The sequence below is a fragment of the Stigmatopora argus genome, chromosome 8 (assembly GCF_051989625.1).
Source record: "Stigmatopora argus isolate UIUO_Sarg chromosome 8, RoL_Sarg_1.0, whole genome shotgun sequence".
Taxonomy (NCBI): Eukaryota; Metazoa; Chordata; class Actinopteri; order Syngnathiformes; family Syngnathidae; genus Stigmatopora; species Stigmatopora argus.
Window position 1 is genome coordinate 18543766 of NC_135394.1, and position 14488 is coordinate 18558253.

Sequence of the window (14488 nt, forward strand, 5' to 3'; positions counted from 1 at the left end):
AACATACTAAAGTAAGGCTTTTTTTTTAAAACATACTAAAGTAAGGCTTTTTAAAAAAACATACTAAAATAAGGCTTTTTTTAAATTAAAAACGACTTAGTATAGTAAGGCTTTTTTCTTAAAAAACGACATAATATAGTAAGACTTTTTTCTTTAAAAAATGACAGTATAGTAAGGCTTTAAAAAAAAAACATAGTATAGTAAGGCTTTTTTAAATTAAAAAACGACATAGTATAGTAAGGCCTTTTTTATTTAAAAAACTTTCGCCGTGGTCCGCCATTGACGGTGATAGACGTCCAAAATGCTCAGGCGAATGAATTTAAACAGAAATGCAATGGCCTCGAAACTAAAAGTTTATCAGGAAAGTAGCATTAAGTCACATAAAAAAAACATCTCTTTTGTTTTTAATCTAAAATAAAAATATACATTTCAAGTCATTACTGAAGATTAGTTTTACTATTTAAAACAAACAAATGAAATAGTTCCTGTTTTCTACTTTGTGGAAAATTAAAAACCAAAAACATGTTTTAAAAATGAATGAGAATATTTTCCATTGAATTGTTTCCCGCCGTTGACAAGGACGTCCAAAATGGTCATAAAAATGAAAAAAATTGACCCTTGGCAACAATTTACGAGTTAAACAAGAATAATTAATTAATTGCAACATGATAAAAAGGTGATTAAAACCAAGCAACTCAAAAAAACAAAACCTTTTTTTTGAAACAACGTGACAAAGCAATGGGTGAAACAATGTACTTGATAAAAAACAACTTTGACAGCTAAAGTGCGCAAAATCCGCTCCTCTGATTTGACTTCTTGCAAAGTCACTGGCTTTTATAGGTGGGTTATTTTTAAAGGGCCCGCCTCCTTCCTCGGGAAGGGGAGACCCGCACGGGGCCTCCTTCCGAATGGGATGGCCAGAATGGGCGGGGGTTCTCTTTCAAAAAAATACCATATTTATATGTGCTCTCTCTCCCTTATTCAATCAATCAATCAATCAATCAATCAATCCTAAAATCCTAGAAATGATCCAAGGTTCTCAGCCCACCGTCACGTGAGGGCGCCTTTTTTGGTCCAACCAAACGGCGGCTTTTTTCTCACTACAGCCAAATTATGGCCAAACGGGCGCTTAGCCACGCCCACCATGAAAGTGGCCCGGCCGGCAATATGATGTCATCTGACTTTTAGTTTGGAAGTGGCCCTAACTACCCGTAAGTTAGTTCGAGGGTGTCAGACTCGGGTTGGTTGGCGGGCCGCTTTAACGTCAACTTGATTTCACCATTTTAGATATAATATGTATTTATATATATATTTTTATAAATTGATTAAAAGACCTGAATATTCCGTTCTTTATAGATCTAAAACAATGTTTATTTTATCTATTTTTTTTTAAATATATTTTTAGATTTTACAAAATGATTTTTGAACTAAAAATACAGAAAAATGGATTAAAAAATGACAATGATTGATTTAAAAAAGGGGAAAATCAGGAAATGTAATACACATCTACACTCTTCATTTGAGTTTGATCCTAAAACAGAAAGTCACCACTCATCATTGACTTTCCCGGGCCACACAAAATGATGCGGCGGGCCAGATTTGGCCCCCGGGCCGCCACTTTGACACATGTGCTATAGCATTAGCAAATAAAGTTAGTTTTAGCTTTTTAATGCTTTTATTGTCATTATACAAGTAGAATGAGATTCATAGCTTCACCACAAAGTGCAAAAATACCAACAACAAAGAAATAATCAATAAATAATACATACATATTTAATAAATAGGTAATAAGAAGACAAGTAATTTGATCCTGCCCGCGTGTTTTTTTTTCCAGGCACTCCGGCGTCCTCCCACATCCCCAAAAAACATGCATGCTAGGCTGATTGTAAGCTAACTCGTCGTCGGCTGAGATAGGCTCCGGCACCCCCCGTGGCCCTTGTGAGTATCAGCGGTTGAAAATATGAATGAATGCTGAAAATAAAAGGCAAAAGGAGTAGGAATACCAGCAGGCCAAATCGGAGCCTCCCTCTCGGCATCATTTGACTCCGCCCCCACGCTTTAACGCCTGGCGCGTGGCGTGGCGTGGCGCGGCCGGACAATCAAAAACAGCTGCGCGGGGTTCCCCCGAAGCCCGGCCCCGCCCCGCCCCGCCCCCTCCTGGGGTCGCCCTGACAACCACCGGCAAAACAAAGCGTTGGAAAAACGGGGAAATCTGCTCAAATCAAAGTTAAAATGGTGTCAAATCTGTTGAAATTGGCTGGATTTTTTTTTTTTTTTTTTTATGTCCAGAAATCGAAACTCAAATGATGGCTGCCCCCGCCGCTGCCGCCGCCATTATTGGCTTTTGGCACGCTTCCTTTCCACAAAACACACACACACACACCAAAAGTCGGCGCGAAGGTTACCGCGGCGACGGCGAGACGCGAGCGCCTTCTTCAGAGCCGCCGCCGTGGCGGGCCGCCATCCAACCAGGTTGGTGAGCGCCGTTGATAATTAAAGCGGGGGGGGGGGGGGGGAAGTGGCTTGTTTCTGATCTGTTCCAAATCCCTCCCTTATTTCTCAAAACACACCAAAGTAAGCAAGTGGCCCAAGTTGAGTTTTCCTGTACAGTGGTACCTCGTCATACGACCGCTCGTCATACAAAATTCTCGTCTTACAGCGGAAATTTCGATCCAATAATTGGCCCGTCATGCGATCAAAATTTCGTGATGCGACCAAGCCAGGTCTTTTTTGCATCTCTTTCGTGTATAACAATATCTACGAGCACAGAATTAATTAATTCAGACGAGTTTCTCCTAGGACCAGGAAACGCACAACGCGCATGCGCGGGGGGCAAAAAGAGGGCTTTCTGGGTAATGAAGTATACTCGTGCACACAACACCGATAGGCAATGGCAACCTTTCTCAGAATAAAACTTCATTACCCACAATCAATACGTGGGTAAGCTCAACTATTGTATTTCCTGTTATTCTTTCTAAGGAAAGAAGCTCCCTCCCGCCATCGTTCTTTAAAGACGATTTCTCGTTGGCAAGTGGTCGTCGTGCGTTGTTATCCTATTGTGAGGACATTTGTGTGTATCATTTTGGGAATATTTTGAAGGCAATACAACAGCAAACAGTCCATGGATAGCGAACGTGAGGGTGGGTGGAGGCGTGGCAAACCGCCAACCCGGAAAACCAAGGTAACAAAAGATTACAACAAAATTAGAATTCAGTTTTTTGTTAAGTTACATTAAACGTATGTTTGAGTGTCTGTATATATTAATCCAAGTTCATTTAAGTGTTTGTTCCGTTTACGAGTGCGTTGTCGTGGAGAAAAAAACGAACCCCACCCCCCCAAACGTCTCTGTCTCCCGTCGGCGAAATCTGCCCAATTTTAGTTCGATTAAACACATGTTATTACTATTAAACCACTAGTTATTTGTTACTTTGTTAATAGATGGCGAATGAGAAGAAATCAAAACATTTTTTCCAATCCAATATCCCGTTTTTGGTGTTTTTTCAGAGGGAGGGCTGGAACCAATTCATTTGTTTTCCATTCATTTCAATGGAAAACATCCGCTCGAGTGACGAGAATCTCGTCATACGATCTCAGTTCCGGAACGGATTAAGCTCGTATCTCGAAGTACCACTGTATTTTTCCAATTTTTTTAGACATTTTTGGGGGGACAGTGACACACGTCATTGGTCCAATTGGAATTCCGAGGGTTGGAATGCGGTGAGGGCGGCGGTCAGGCGGGAGTGAGGGAGGGATCCAGCGGGGTTTCCCCCAAACACAAATGATGACTTCCACATGTGCGCTCGGCAGAAATGTTTTTCTCGTTTTCCCGCTTTGGAAAAAAAAAACAAATGTTTTCCTTCCATTGGCAGGAGGGCGATTGGACGTCGACGACAAAACGGAAACGTCCCTTGACGTCACGGTGATGGAATTCCACCCGGCGTCCAATTGGGGGCGCCGCTGAGGAAGATGACAAAAAGACCGCAGGTGAGACGCATTGCCGCCCACGCCAAAAATGTTGGACGGAAGGCGAGCGCCAAAAGTTGGCGAGCGAACAACTTCGCCGCCGCCCGATTCGTTGGTGGGCCTCAGAAAAAATGCCTTACTATATATACTATGTTGTTTTTTAAGAGAAAATCCTTTCTATACTGTGTGGGTTTTTTTAAAGCCTTCATAAACATGGTCGTTTTTTAAGAAAAAAAGCCATACTATACTGTCGTTTTTTTTTTAAAGCCTTACTACACTATGTCGTTTTTTAAGAAAAAATCCTTTACTATACTATGTCGTTTTTAAGAAAAAAAAGCTTACTATACTATGTAGTTTTTTTAATAAAAAATCCTTTACTATACTATGTCGTTTTTTTATAGAAAAAAGCCTTACTATACTATGTTGTTTTTTAAGGAAAAAAGTCTTACTATATTATGTCGTTTTTTTAAGAAAAAAAGCCTTACTATACTATGTCGTTTTTTTTAAGAAAAAAGCCTTACTATACTATGTCGTTTTTTAATGAAAAAAGCCTTACTATACTATGTCGTTTTTTTAAGAAAAAAGCCTTACTATACTGTCGTTTTTTAAGAAAAAAAGCCTTACTATACTATGCCGTTTTTTTAATAAAAAAGCCTTACTATACTATGTCGTTTTTTAAGAAAAAAAGCCTTGCTATACTATGTCGTTTTTTGAAAAAAAGCCTTACTATACTGTCGTTTTTTAATTTAAAAAGCCTTACTATACTATGTCGTTTTTTAAGAAAAAAAGCCTTGCTATACTATGTCGTTTTTTGAAAAAAAGCCTTACTATACTGTCGTTTTTTAATTTAAAAAACCTTACTATACTATGTTGTTTTTTAAGAAAAAAGCCTTACTATACTATGTCGTTTTTTAAAGAAAAAAGCCTGACTATACTATGTCGTTTTTTAAGAAAAAAGCCTTACTATACTATGTCATTTTTTAATTTAAAAAGCCTTACTATACTATGTCGTTTTTAGTTAAAAAAGCCTTACTATACTGTGTCGTTTTTTAATTAAAAAAGCCTTACTATACTATGTCGTTTTTTTAAAGAAAAAAGCCTTACTATACTATGTCATTTTTTAATTAAAAAAGCCTTACTATACTATGTCATTTTTTAATTAAAAAAGCCTTACTATACTATGTTGTTTTTTAATTAAAAAAGCCTTACTATACTATGTCGTTTTTTAATTAAAAAAGCCTTACTATACTATGTCGTTTTTTTAAAGAAAAAAGCCTTACTATACTATGTCTTTTTTTAAGAAAAAAGCCTTACTATACTATGTCGTTTTTAGTTAAAAAAGCCTTACTATACTGTGTCGTTTTTTAATTAAAAAAGCCTTACTATACTATGTCGTTTTTTTAAAGAAAAAAGCCTTACTATACTATGTCATTTTTTAATTAAAAAAGCCTTACTATACTATGTTGTTTTTTAATTAAAAAAGCCTTACTATACTATGTCTTTTTTTAAGAAAAAAGCCTTAATATACTATGTCGTTTTTTCATGAAAAAAGCCTTACTATACTATGTCGTTTTTTTTAAGAAAAAAGCCTTACTATACTATGTCGTTTTTTTTTTAAGAAAAAAGCCTTACTATACTATGTCGTTTTTTAATGAAAAAGCCTTACTATACTATGTGGTTTTTTAAGAAAAAAAGCCTTACTATACTATGCCGTTTTTAAAAAAAATAAAAAAGCCTTACTATACTATGTCGTTTTTTTAAGAAAAAAAGCCTTGCTATACTATGTCGTTTTTTAAGAAAAAAAGCCATACTATACTATGTCGGTTTTTTTTAAGAAAAAAGCCTTACTATACTGTCGTTTTTTAAGAAAAAAAGCCTTACTATACTATGTTATTTTTTAATTTAAAAAGCCTTACTATACTATGTCGGTTTTTTAAAGAAAAAAGCCTTACTATACTATGTCGTTTTTTAATTTAAAAAGCCTTACTATACTGTCGTTTTTTTAAAGAAAAAAGCCTCACTATACTATGTCGTTTTTTAATTTAAAAAGCCTTACTATACTATGTCGTTTTTTAATTAAAAAAGCCTTACTATACTATGTCGTTTATTAATTTAAAAAGCCTTACTATACTATGTCGTTTTTTAAAGAAAAAAGCCTTACTATACTATGTCGTTTTTTTAAAGAAAAAAGCCTTACTATACTATGTCGTTTTTTAATGAAAAAGCCTTACTATACTATGTGGTTTTTTAAGAAAAAAAGCCTTACTATACTATGCCGTTTTTTAATTTAAAAAACCTTACTATACTATGTTGTTTTTTAAGAGAAAATCCTTTCTATACTGTGTGGGTTTTTTTAAAGCCTTCATAAACATGGTCGTTTTTTAAGAAAAAAAGCCATACTATACTGTCGTTTTTTTTTTAAAGCCTTACTACACTATGTCGTTTTTTAAGAAAAAATCCTTTACTATACTATGTCGTTTTTAAGAAAAAAAAGCTTACTATACTATGTAGTTTTTTTAATAAAAAATCCTTTACTATACTATGTCGTTTTTTTATAGAAAAAAGCCTTACTATACTATGTTGTTTTTTAAGGAAAAAAGTCTTACTATATTATGTCGTTTTTTTAAGAAAAAAAGCCTTACTATACTATGTCGTTTTTTTTAAGAAAAAAGCCTTACTATACTATGTCGTTTTTTAATGAAAAAAGCCTTACTATACTATGTCGTTTTTTTAAGAAAAAAGCCTTACTATACTGTCGTTTTTTAAGAAAAAAAGCCTTACTATACTATGCCGTTTTTTTAATAAAAAAGCCTTACTATACTATGTCGTTTTTTAAGAAAAAAAGCCTTGCTATACTATGTCGTTTTTTGAAAAAAAGCCTTACTATACTGTCGTTTTTTAATTTAAAAAGCCTTACTATACTATGTCGTTTTTTAAGAAAAAAAGCCTTGCTATACTATGTCGTTTTTTGAAAAAAAGCCTTACTATACTGTCGTTTTTTAATTTAAAAAACCTTACTATACTATGTTGTTTTTTAAGAAAAAAGCCTTACTATACTATGTCGTTTTTTAAAGAAAAAAGCCTGACTATACTATGTCGTTTTTTAAGAAAAAAGCCTTACTATACTATGTCATTTTTTAATTTAAAAAGCCTTACTATACTATGTCGTTTTTAGTTAAAAAAGCCTTACTATACTGTGTCGTTTTTTAATTAAAAAAGCCTTACTATACTATGTCGTTTTTTTAAAGAAAAAAGCCTTACTATACTATGTCATTTTTTAATTAAAAAAGCCTTACTATACTATGTCATTTTTTAATTAAAAAAGCCTTACTATACTATGTTGTTTTTTAATTAAAAAAGCCTTACTATACTATGTCGTTTTTTAATTAAAAAAGCCTTACTATACTATGTCGTTTTTTTAAAGAAAAAAGCCTTACTATACTATGTCTTTTTTTAAGAAAAAAGCCTTACTATACTATGTCGTTTTTAGTTAAAAAAGCCTTACTATACTGTGTCGTTTTTTAATTAAAAAAGCCTTACTATACTATGTCGTTTTTTTAAAGAAAAAAGCCTTACTATACTATGTCATTTTTTAATTAAAAAAGCCTTACTATACTATGTTGTTTTTTAATTAAAAAAGCCTTACTATACTATGTCTTTTTTTAAGAAAAAAGCCTTAATATACTATGTCGTTTTTTCATGAAAAAAGCCTTACTATACTATGTCGTTTTTTTTAAGAAAAAAGCCTTACTATACTATGTCGTTTTTTTTTAAGAAAAAAGCCTTACTATACTATGTCGTTTTTTAATGAAAAAGCCTTACTATACTATGTGGTTTTTTAAGAAAAAAAGCCTTACTATACTATGCCGTTTTTAAAAAAAATAAAAAAGCCTTACTATACTATGTCGTTTTTTTAAGAAAAAAAGCCTTGCTATACTATGTCGTTTTTTAAGAAAAAAAGCCATACTATACTATGTCGGTTTTTTTTAAGAAAAAAGCCTTACTATACTGTCGTTTTTTAAGAAAAAAAGCCTTACTATACTATGTTATTTTTTAATTTAAAAAGCCTTACTATACTATGTCGGTTTTTTAAAGAAAAAAGCCTTACTATACTATGTCGTTTTTTAATTTAAAAAGCCTTACTATACTGTCGTTTTTTTAAAGAAAAAAGCCTCACTATACTATGTCGTTTTTTAATTTAAAAAGCCTTACTATACTATGTCGTTTTTTAATTAAAAAAGCCTTACTATACTATGTCGTTTATTAATTTAAAAAGCCTTACTATACTATGTCGTTTTTTAAAGAAAAAAGCCTTACTATACTATGTCGTTTTTTTAAAGAAAAAAGCCTTACTATACTATGTCGTTTTTTAATGAAAAAGCCTTACTATACTATGTGGTTTTTTAAGAAAAAAAGCCTTACTATACTATGCCGTTTTTTTTAAAATAAAAAAGCCTTACTATACTATGTCGTTTTTTTAAGAAAAAAAGCCTTGCTATACTATGTCGTTTTTTAAGAAAAAAAGCTATACTATACTATGTCGTTTTTTAAGAAAAAAAGCCTTACTATACTATGCCGTTTTTTGAGAAAAAAAGCCATACTATACTAAGTTGTTTTTTAAAGAAAAAAACCTTACTATTCTATGTCGTTTTTTAATAAAAAAGCCTTACTATACTATGTCGTTTTTTAAGAACAAAAGCCATACTATACTATGTCGTTTTTTAAGAAAAAAGCCTTACTATACTATGTCGTTTTTTAAGAAAAAAAGCCATACTATACTGTGTCGTTTTTTAAGAAAAAAGCCTTACTATACTATGCGGTTTTTTTAAATTAAAAATCCTTACTATACTATGTCGTTTTTTGAGAAAAAAAAGCCATACTATACTATGTCGTTTTTTAAGAAAAAAAGCCTTACTATACCATGTCGTTTTTTAAGAAAAAAAGCCTTACTATACTATGCCGTTTTTTTAATAAAAAAGCCTTAATATACTATGTCGTTTTTAAGAAAAAAGCCTTACTATACTATGTCATTTTTTAAGAAAAAAAGCCATACTATACTATGTCGTTTTTTTAAGAAAAAAGCCTTACTACACTATGTAGTTTTTTTAAGAAAAAATCCTTACTATACTATGCCGTTTTTTAAATAAAAAAGCCTTGCTATACTATGTCGTTTTTTAATAGAAAAGCCTTACTATACTATGTCGTTTTTTAATAGAAAAGCCTTACTATACTATGTCGTTCTTTTTTTAAGAAAAAAGCCTCACTATACTATGTCGTTTTTAAAAAAAAAAAAGCCTTACTATACTATGTCGTTTTTTTAAAAAAAGCCTTACTATACTATGTCGTTTTTTAATTAAAAAGCCTTACTATACTATGTCGTTTTTTTTAAGAAAAAGGCCTTACGAAACTATGTCGTTTTTTAAAAAAAAGCCTTACTATACTGTCGTTTTTTAATTAAAAAAGCCTTACTATACTATGTTATTTTTTAATTTAAAAAGCCTTACTATACTATGTCGGTTTTTTAAAGAAAAAAGCCTTACTATACTATGTCGTTTTTTAATTTAAAAAGCCTTACTATACTATGTCGTTTTTTTAAAGAAAAAAGCCTCACTATACTATGTTGTTTTTTAATTTAAAAAGCCTTACTATACTATGTCGTTTTTTAATTAAAAAAGCCTTACTATACTATGTCGTTTATTAATTAAAAAAGCCTTACTATACTATGTCGTTTTTTAAAGAAAAAAGCCTTACTATACTATGTCATTTTTTTATTAAAAAAGCCTTACTATACTGTCGTTTTTTAATTTAAAAAGCCTTACTATAATAGGTCGTTTTTTAATTTAAAAAGCCTTACTATACTATGTCGTTTTTTTAAAGAAAAAAGCCTTACTATACTATGTCGCTTTTTAAAAAAAAGCCTTACTATACTATGCCGTTTTTTTAATAAAAAAGCCTTACTATGTCGTTTTTTTAAGAAAAAAGCCTTACTATACTATGTCGTTTTTTAAGAAAAAAACCCTTACTATGCATGGTCGTTTTTACAAAAAAGCCTTACTATACTATGTCGTTTTTCATGAGAAAAGCCTTACTATACTATGTCGTTTTTTATGAAAAAAAGCCTTACTATACTATGTCGTTTTTTATGAAAAAAAGCCTTACTATACTATGTCGTTTTTTTAAAAGAAAAAAGCCTTAGTATACTATGTCATTTTTTAATTTAAAAAGCCTTACTATACTATGTCGTTTTTTAAAAAAAAGCCTTACTATACTATGTCGTTTTTTAATTAAAAAAGCCTTACTATACTATGTCATTTTTTTTAAGAAAAAGGCCTTACTATACTATGTCGTTTTTTTAAAAAAAAGCCTTACTATACTGTCGTTTTTTAATTTAAAAAGCCTTACTATACTATGTCGGTTTTTTAAAGAAAAAAGCCTTACTATACTATGTCGTTTTTTTAAGAAAAAAGCCTTACTACACTATGTAGTTTTTTAAGAAAAAATCCTTACTATACTATGCCGTTTTTTAAATAAAAAAGCCTTGCTATACTATGTCGTTTTTTAATAGAAAAGCCTTACTATACTATGTCGTTCTTTTTTTAAGAAAAAAGCCTCACTATACTATGTCGTTTTTTAAAAAAAAAAAGCCTTACTATACTATGTCGTTTTTTTAAAAAAAGCCTTACTATACTATGTCGTTTTTTAATTAAAAAGCCTTACTATACTATGTCGTTTTTTTAAGAAAAAGGCCTTACGAAACTATGTCGTTTTTTAAAAAAAAGCCTTACTATACTGTCGTTTTTTAATTAAAAAAGCCTTACTATACTATGTTATTTTTTAATTTAAAAAGCCTTACTATACTATGTCGGTTTTTTAAAGAAAAAAGCCTTACTATACTATGTCGTTTTTTAATTTAAAAAGCCTTACTATACTATGTCGTTTTTTTAAAGAAAAAAGCCTCACTATACTATGTTGTTTTTTAATTTAAAAAGCCTTACTATACTATGTCGTTTTTTAATTAAAAAAGCCTTACTATACTATGTCGTTTATTAATTAAAAAAGCCTTACTATACTATGTCGTTTTTTAAAGAAAAAAGCCTTACTATACTATGTCATTTTTTTATTAAAAAAGCCTTACTATACTGTCGTTTTTTAATTTAAAAAGCCTTACTATAATAGGTCGTTTTTTAATTTAAAAAGCCTTACTATACTATGTCGTTTTTTTAAAGAAAAAAGCCTTACTATACTATGTCGCTTTTTTAAAAAAAGCCTTACTATACTATGCCGTTTTTTTAATAAAAAAGCCTTACTATGTCGTTTTTTTAAGAAAAAAGCCTTACTATACTATGTCGTTTTTTAAGAAAAAAAACCTTACTATACATGGTCGTTTTTACAAAAAAGCCTTACTATACTATGTCGTTTTTCATGAGAAAAGCCTTACTATACTATGTCGTTTTTTATGAAAAAAAGCCTTACTATACTATGTCGTTTTTTATGAAAAAAAGCCTTACTATACTATGTCGTTTTTTTAAAAGAAAAAAGCCTTAGTATACTATGTCATTTTTTAATTTAAAAAGCCTTACTATACTATGTCGTTTTTTTAAAAAAAGCCTTACTATACTATGTCGTTTTTTAATTAAAAAAGCCTTACTATACTATGTCGTTTTTTTTAAGAAAAAGGCCTTACTATACTATGTCGTTTTTTAAAAAAAAGCCTTACTATACTGTCGTTTTTTAATTTAAAAAGCCTTACTATACTATGTCGTTTTTTTAAAGAAAAAAGCCTTACTATACTATGTCGGTTTTTTAAAGAAAAAAGCCTTACTATACTATGTCGTTTTTTAATTTAAAAAGCCTTACTATACTATGTCGTTTTTTTAAAGAAAAAAGCCTTACTATACTATGTCGTTTATTAATTAAAAAAGCCTTACTATACTATGTCGTTTTTTTAAAGAAAAAAGCCTTACTATACTATGTCGTTTTTTAAGAAAAAAAGCCTTACTATACTATGTCATTTTTTTATTAAAAAAGCCTTACTATACTATGTCGTTTTTTAATTAAAAAAGCCTTACTATACTATGTCGTTTTTTAAGAAAAAAAGCCTTACTATACTATGTCATTTTTTTATTAAAAAAGCCTTACTATACTATGTCGTTTTTTAATTAAAAAAGCCTTACTATACTATGTCGTTTTTTATGAAAAAAAGCCTTACTATACTGTCGTTTTTTATGAAAAAAAGCCTTACTATACTATGTCATTTTTTTATTAAAAAAGCCTTACTATACTATGTCGTTTTTTAATTAAAAAAGCCTTACTATACTATGTCGTTTTTTTTAAGAAAAAGGCCTTACTATACTATGCCGTTTTTAAAAAAAAAAAGCCTTACTATACTATGTCGTTTTTTAATTTAAAAAGCCTTACTATACTATGTCGTTTTTTTTAAGAAAAAGGCCTTACTATACTATGTCGTTTTTTATGAAAAAAAGCCTTACTATACTGTCGTTTTTTATGAAAAAAAGCCTTACTATACTATGTCGTTTTTTTAAGAAAAAAGCCTTACTATACTATGTCGTTTTTTAAAGGAAAAAGCCTTACTATACTATGTCGTTTTTTAAGAAAAAAAGCCTTACTATACTATGTCATTTTTTAATTAAAAAAGCCTTACTATACTATGTCATTTTTTAATTTAAAAAGCCTTACTATACTATGTCGGTTTTTTAAAGAAAAAAGCCTTACTATACTATGTCGTTTTTTAAAAGAAAAAGCCTTACTATACTATGTCGTTTTTTTTAAGAAAAAGGCCTTACTATACTATGTCGTTTTTTATGAAAAAAAGCCTTACTATACTGTCGTTTTTTATGAAAAAAAGCCTTACTATACTATGTCGTTTTTTTAAGAAAAAAGCCTTACTATACTATGTCGTTTTTTAAAGGAAAAAGCCTTACTATACTATGTCGTTTTTTAAGAAAAAAAGCCTTACTATACTATGTCATTTTTTAATTAAAAAAGCCTTACTATACTATGTCATTTTTTAATTTAAAAAGCCTTCCTATACTATGTCGGTTTTTTAAAGAAAAAAGCCTTACTATACTATGTCGTTTTTTAAAAGAAAAAGCCTTACTATACTATGTCGTTTTTTTTTAAAGAAAAAAGCCTTAGTATACTATGTCATTTTTTAATTTAAAAAGCCTTACTATTCTATGTCGTTTTTTAAAAAAAAGCCTTACTATACTATGTCGTTTTTTAATTTAAAAAGCTTTACTATACTATGTCATTTTTTAAAGAAAAAAGCCTTACTATACTATGTCATTTTTTAAAGAAAAAAGCCTTACTATACTATGTCGTTTTTTAATTTAAAAAGCCTTACTATACTATGTTGTTTTTTTAAAGAAAAAAGCCTTACTATACTATGTCGTTTTTTAATTTAAAAAGCCTTACTATACTATGTCGTTTTTTAAAGAAAAAAGCCTTACTATACTATGTCGTTTTTTTAAGAAAAAAAGCCTTACTATACTATGTCATTTTTTTTTTTAAAAAGCCTTACTATACTATGTCGTTTTTTTAAGAAAAAAAGCCTTACTATACATGGTCGTTTTTACAAAAAAGCCTTACTATACTATGTCGTTTTTCATGAGAAAAGCCTTACTATACTATGTCGTTTTTTATGAAAAAAAGCCTTACTATACTATGTCGTTTTTTATGAAAAAAAGCCTTACTATACTATGTCGTTTTTTTAAGAAAAAAGCCTTACTATACTATGTCGTTTTTTAAAGAAAAAAGCCTTACTATACTATGTCGTTTTTTAAGAAAAAAAGCCTTACTATACTATGTCATTTTTTAAAGAAAAAAGCCTTACTACACTATGTCATTTTTTAATTTAAAAAGCCTTACTATACTATGTCGTTTTTTAATTAAAAAAGCCTTACTATACTATGTCGTTTTTTAATTAAAAAAGCCTTACTATACTATGTCGTTTTTTTAAAGAAAAAAGCCTTACTATACTATGTCGTTTTTTAAGAAAAAAAGCCTTACTATACTATGTCATTTTTTAATTAAAAAAGCCTTACTATACTATGTCGTTTTTTAATTAAAAAAGCCTTACTATAATATGTCGTTTTTTAATTTAAAAAGCCTTACTATACTATGTCGTTTTTTTAAAGAAAAAAGCCTTACTATACTATGTCGTTTTTTTAAAAAAAGCCTTACTATACTATGCCGTTTTTTTAATAAAAAAAGCCTTACTATGTCGTTTTTTTAAGAAAAAAGCCTTACTATACTATGTCGTTTTTTAAGAAAAAAAGCCTTACTATACATGGTCGTTTTTACAAAAAAGCCTTACTATACTATGTCGTTTTTCATGAGAAAAGCCTTACTATACTATGTCGTTTTTTTAAGAAAAAAGCCTTACTATACTATGTCGTTTTTTTAAAGAAAAAAGCCTTACTATACTATGTCGTTTTTTAAGAAAAAAAGCCTTACTATACTATGTCATTTTTTAATTAAAAAAGCCTTACTATACTATGTCATT

General features: G+C 29.7%; 1 long non-coding RNA gene across 3 annotated transcripts in view; it reads left to right on the forward strand.

Moving 5' to 3' along the window:
- LOC144078645 (uncharacterized) overlaps positions 1–14488 on the forward strand; it is a 37204-nt gene that overhangs the window by 1513 nt on the left and 21203 nt on the right. For 2 of the 3 annotated variants that reach the window (XR_013301277.1, XR_013301278.1), the window contains exons 2-3: positions 1835–1938; positions 3870–3984. This is a non-coding gene — a long non-coding RNA (uncharacterized LOC144078645). Of the gene's footprint in view, positions 1–1834; positions 1939–3869; positions 4230–14488 lie in introns of those variants that run through there. The other variant, XR_013301276.1, reaches the window with a different exon arrangement.